Below are 6,184 nucleotides of genomic sequence, written 5' to 3'. Positions count from 1 at the left end.
TGTATATATACCATATACAGATGAGCACATACTGTGTGTATATATACTATATACAGAGGTTAAGTATCCTGTGTATATATACCATATACAGATGAGCACATACTGTGTGTATATATACTATATACAGAGGTTAAGTATCCTGTGTATATATACCATATACAGATGAGCACATACTGTGTGTATATATACTATATACAGAGGTTAAGTATCCTGTGTATCTATACCATATACAGATGAGCACATACTGTGTGTATATATACTATATACAGAGGTTAAGTATCCTGTGTATCTATACCATATACAGATGTGCACATACTGTGTGTATATATACTATATACAGAGGTTAAGTATCCTGTGTATCTATACCATATACAGATGAGCACATACTGTGTGTATATATACTATATACAGAGGTTAAGTATCCTGTGTATATATACCATATACAGATGAGCACATACTGTGTGTATATATACTATATACAGAGGTTAAGTATCCTGTGTATATATACCATATACAGATGAGCACATACTGTGTATATATATACTATATACAGAGGTTAAGTATCCTGTGTATATATACCATATACAGATGAGCACATACTGTGTGTATATATACTATATACAGAGGTTAAGTATCCTGTGTATATATACCATATACAGATGAGCACATACTGTGTGTATATATACTATATACAGAGGTTAAGTATCCTGTGTATATATACCATATACAGATGAGCACATACTGTGTGTATATATACTATATACAGAGGTTAAGTATCCTGTGTATATATACCATATACAGATGAGCACATACTGTGTGTATATATACTATATACAGAGGTTAAGTAGCCTGTGTATATATACCATATACAGATGAGCACATACTGTGTGTATATATACTATATACAGAGGTTAAGTAGCCTGTGTATATATACCATATACAGATGAGCACATACTGTGTGTATATATACTATATACAGAGGTTAAGTATCCTGTGTATATATACCATATACAGATGAGCACATACTGTGTGTAAATTTACTGTATACAGATGTGCGGTGTATATATTCAGAGGTGCACATACTGTATTTACAGATGTTAGTATACTGCGTTTATATACTACATACAGATGTACACTTACTGTATATATACAGATGTAAGTTTACTGTGTATATAATATATACGGATGTGCACATACTGTGTGTATATATACTATATACAGAGGTTAAGTATACTGTGTATATATGATATATACCGATGTGCACATGCCGCGTGTATACTATGTACAGGACGTATATACACGTGTGAGATCACCACCATACATAGAGCACAGCCCCAGCACCGCTCTCGGTCGCCCTGTACACAGCACAGCACGGTCTCACTTCCGGTATCCAGCTCTGCTGCGGAGGAGCGCACCATGTACATAACTTGACCCTCTTCGGCCACTGTAGCAGCTCAGTCGCAAAGGCTGCTGGGATTTGTAGTTTGCGGCTCTTCCTAGTGTCTCCCTGTCATGGCTGCTTCCAGTTAGGTACTGTGCTTTTTCTCCTTTCTAATGGCACTTGTGTGTTGCTTTGTACAGTACACCGATGAGCTGGTGGTGAACGATCCGTGTAGGGTGGACCGGGGCCGTGCACACATGTGTGGTGCAGATGCTGGGGTCCTGGGAGAGTGTCAGGCAGGTGACCACCACAGTGTGTGTCCTGCCATGTACAGATGCCGGGCAGGCAGTGGTGTATGGAGGGGACAGTGATGTGATGGGGGGCGTGCTGCTGCCAGGACTGGGCTTTATCTCTGCCCATGTGTATGACAGCTGTCCTCCTGGGGTCTGATCTGCTGGGGAGTGTGTGATGGGGGCAGCGGTGCATTATTACCCATGGGGAGAGCCCCAGAGGATGTCACCAGACCGCACTTCTCACAGAGCGGTTCCTTATGTACCGGACCCCCGAGACGGCGACAGCGAAACCTGCCCCACATCAGGGCGGCCATCCTACAGCCAACTATATGTAACCCATATGGTCCACGTGGAGCCGGTGTATGTACGGTGTATACGGCGCACACACTACCGCCACACTACCTGTGCGCTGTATATACTCTCGCAGTAACACCCGCCACACGTGCGTATTCCTGGTCACATGAATGGCAGGCTTGTTGCCCTCAGATTTGAACCATTTTTTTAGCTTGGATTTTGGTGCAGAATCCGTGCTGAGGTGCTCCGTGTGAACACAACCCCAATAAATGCAGCTGCCATGAGAGTTTGTAATGCAGCATGCCAATTCCTGTGCAGATTGGTCACTTGTGTGTCGTAGATATTTGTTTCTACTGAATCCTCTAGAGAAGAATAATTCTACCTTTATTTTTAGATTTGTGCAGGAATATCTGCAGGTGCTGGTTTAAAATAAGAAAAGCGGTGTACTCGCCTGACCAATCTGCGGTCTCATTATGAGGATGACCTGGTCCCTGTGTGCCGATGTTATGCCTGCAGACCCGGATACAGGGACTGGTCAGCATCGGTATAGGAGCAGCTGAAAGGGATATCCAGAACGATATATTACTGGCCTGAGAACTAACCGGCAGGTGATAGCTACCTGCCTGTTGTGCCCGATGCCGATCTCTGCCATCACAGACTCTTCCTACCGGTTAGCAGGTTCTGCTGATGTCACTTTGACAGAGCAGTGACTTCTGTTCCCCTCTGTTCTGTTGCTGGGGCATGACTGTCAATGTCATGCTGTTTGACATCCAGCTCCCTGCTGTCTAACCGTGGGGAGCCACCTGTCAATCTGCAAGACATTGGCAGTCACACCCTGTCGACAGAGCAGCTTGGAAGAAGAAGAGCTTCTCTGTTCACGTGGAGCTGCTGAATAGCCAACAGGAGCCGTCCATATCTGCTCTGAGCCAACGCCGGGTAGAATAGGCAGGTTCCTCTGTTAGTAGCAACCTGTCTGAGCCAGCGCTAGGTAAGAACAGGCAGGTTCCTCTGTTAGTAACTATATCTGAGCCAGCGCCGGGTAGAACAGGCAGGTCCCTCTGTTAGTAGCAACCTGTCTGAGCCAGCGCTAGGTAAGAACAGGCAGGTTCCTCTGTTAGTAACTATCTGTCTGAGCCATCGCTGGGTAGAACAAGCAGGTTCCCCTGTTAGTAACTATCTGTCTGAGCCAGCGCTGGGTAGAACAGGCAGGTTCCTCTGTTAGTAACTACCTGTCTGAGCCATCGCTGGGTAGAACAAGCAGGTTCCCCTGTTAGTAACTATCTGTCTGAGCCATCGCTGGGTAGAACAAGCAGGTTCCTGTGTTAGTATCTATCTGTCTGAGCCAGCGCTAGGTAAGAACAGGCAGGTTCCCCTGTTAGTAACTATCTGTCTGAGCCATCGCTGGGTAGAACAGGCAGGTTCCCCTGTTAGTATCTGTCTGAGCCATCGCTGGGTAAGAACAGGCAGGTCCCTCTGTTAGTAACTACTTGTCTGAGCCAGCGCCGGGTAGAACAGGCAGGTTCCCCTGTTAGTATCTATCTGTCTGAGCCAGCGCCGGGTAGAACAGGCAGGTTCCCCTGTTAGTAACTACCTGTCTGAGCCATCGCAGGGTAGAACAAGCAGGTTCCCCTGTTAGTATCTATCTGTCTGAGCCGGCGCCGGGTTGAACAGGCAGGTTCCTCTGTTAGTAGCTATCTGTCTGAGCCAGCGCAGGGTAGAACAGGCAGGTTCCTCTGTTAGTAACTATCTGTCTGAGCCAGCGCCGGGTAGAACAGGCAGGTTCCTCTGTTAGTAGCTATCTGTCTGAGCCAGTGCAGGGTAGAACAGGCAGGTTCCTCTGTTAGTAACTACCTGTCTGAGCCATCGCAGGATAAGAACAGGCAGGTCCCTCTGTTAGTAACTACCTGTCTGAGCCATCGCAGGATAAGAACAGGCAGGTCCCTCTGTTAGTAACTACCTGTCTGAGCCAGCACTGGGTAGAACAGGCAGGTTGCTCTGTTAGTAACTGTCTGAGCCAGCGCCGGGTAGAACAAGCAGGTTCCTGTGTTAGTATCTATCTGTCTGAGCCAGCGCAGGGTAGAATAGGCAGGTTCCTCTTTTAGTAACTACCTGTCTGAGGCAGCGCCCGGTAGAATAGGCAGGTTCCTCTGTAAGTAACTGTCTGAGCCATCGCCTGGTAGAACAGGCAGGTCCCCCTCTGTTAGTAACTATCTGTCTGAGCCAGCGCTGGGTAGAACAAGCAGGTTCCCCTGTTAGTATCTATCTGTCTGAGCCAGCGCAGGGTAGAACAGGCAGGTTCCTCTGTTAGTAACTACCTGTCTGAGCCAGCGCAGGGTAGAACAAGCAGGTTCCCCTGTTAGTATCTATCTGTCTGAGCCAGCGCCGGGTAGAACAGGCAGGTTCCTCTGTTAGTAGCTATCTGTCTGAGCCAGTGCAGGGTAGAACAGGCAGGTTGCTCTGTTAGTAGCTATCTGTCTGAGCTAGCGCAGGGTAGAACAGGCAGGTTCCTCTGTTAGTAACTATCTGTCTGAGCCAGCGCAGGGTAGAACAGGCAGCTTCCTCTGTTAGTAACTACTTGTCTGAGCCAGTGCCGGGTTGAACAGGCAGGTTCCTCTGTTAGTAGCTATCTGAGCCAGCGCCGGGTAGAACAGGCAGGTTCCTCTGTTAGAAACTACTTGTCTGAGCCAGTGCCGGGTTGAACAGGCAGGTTCCTCTGTTAGTAGCTATCTGTCGGAGCCAGCGCAGGGTAGAACAGGCAGGTTCCTCTGTTAGAAACTACTTGTCTGAGCCAGCGCCGGGTAGAACAGGCAGGTTCCTCTGTTAGTAGCTATCTGTCTGAGCCAGCGCAGGGTAGAACAGGCAGGTCCCTCTGTTAGTAGCTATCTGTCTGAGCCAGCGCAGGGTAGAACAGGCAGGTCCCTCTGTTAGTAACTATCTGTCTGAGCCGGCGCCGGGTTGAACAGGCAGGTTCCTCTGTTAGTAGCTATCTGTCTGAGCCAGAGCAGGGAAGAACAGGCAGGTTCCTCTGTTAGTAGCTATCTGTCTGAGCCAGCGCCAGTAGAACAGGCAGGTTCCTCTGTTAGAAACTACTTGTCTGAGCCAGCGCCGGGTAGAACAGGCAGGTCCCTCTGTTAGTAACTATCTGTCTGAGCCGGCGCCGGGTTGAACAGGCAGGTTCCTCTGTTAGTAGCTATCTGTCTGAGCCAGCGCAGGGTAGAACAGGCAGGTCCCTCTGTTAGTATCTATCTGTCTGAGCCAGCGCCGGGTAGAACAGGCAGGTCCCTCTGTTAGTATCTATCTGTCTGAGCCAGCGCAGGGTAGAACAGGCAGGTTCCTCTGTTAGTATCTATCTGTCTGAGCCAGCGCAGGGTAGAACAGGCAGGTTCCTCTGTTAGTATCTATCTGTCTGAGCCAGCGCAGGGTAGAACAGGCAGGTCCCTCTGTTAGTAGCTATCTGTCTGAGCCAGCGCAGGGTAGAACAGGCAGGTCCCTCTGTTAGTAACTATCTGTCTGAGCCGGCGCCGGGTTGAACAGGCAGGTTCCTCTGTTAGTAGCTATCTGTCTGAGCCAGAGCAGGGAAGAACAGGCAGGTTCCTCTGTTAGTAGCTATCTGTCTGAGCCAGCGCCAGTAGAACAGGCAGGTTCCTCTGTTAGAAACTACTTGTCTGAGCCAGCGCCGGGTAGAACAGGCAGGTCCCTCTGTTAGTAACTATCTGTCTGAGCCGGCGCCGGGTTGAACAGGCAGGTTCCTCTGTTAGTAGCTATCTGTCTGAGCCAGCGCAGGGTAGAACAGGCAGGTCCCTCTGTTAGTAGCTATCTGTCTGAGCCAGCGCCGGGTAGAACAGGCAGGTCCCTCTGTTAGTATCTATCTGTCTGAGCCAGCGCCGGGTAGAACAGGCAGGTCCCTCTGTTAGTATCTATCTGTCTGAGCCAGCGCCGGGTAGAACAGGCAGGTTCCTCTGTTAGTAGCTATCTGTCTGAGCCAGCGCAGGGTAGAACAGGCAGGTTCCTCTGTTAGTAGCTATCTGTCTGAGCCAGCGCAGGGTAGAACAGGCAGGTTCCTCTGTTAGTAGCTATCTGTCTGAGCCAGCGCAGGGTAGAACAGGCAGGTTCCTCTGTTAGAAACTACTTGTCTGAGCCAGTGTCGGGTTGAACAGGCAGGTTCCTCTGTTAGTATCTATCTGTCTGAGCCAGCGCCGGGTTGAACAGGCAGGTT

The 6,184-nt window shown here is 48.8% G+C and overlaps 1 protein-coding gene across 4 annotated transcripts in view; it reads left to right on the top strand.

Annotated features, from left to right (window-relative positions):
- Positions 1-1,406: 1,406 nt before the first annotated feature.
- The window catches only part of TBC1D5 (TBC1 domain family member 5), an 811,132-nt gene continuing 806,354 nt past the window's right edge, over positions 1,407-6,184 (top strand). For 2 of the 4 annotated variants that reach the window (XM_069729958.1, XM_069729963.1), the window contains exon 1: positions 1,407-1,530. The gene's annotated coding sequence lies outside the window, so the exon portion shown is untranslated. The remainder of the gene's footprint in view (positions 1,531-6,184) is intronic. The other 2 variants (XM_069729960.1, XM_069729962.1) reach the window with 1 other exon arrangement.

This window comes from Ranitomeya imitator, chromosome 6, assembly GCF_032444005.1.
Source record: "Ranitomeya imitator isolate aRanImi1 chromosome 6, aRanImi1.pri, whole genome shotgun sequence".
NCBI classification, from domain to species: Eukaryota; Metazoa; Chordata; class Amphibia; order Anura; family Dendrobatidae; genus Ranitomeya; species Ranitomeya imitator.
Note: the sequence above shows the minus strand (reverse complement) of the source record. Positions and strands in the feature narration are given on the sequence as shown.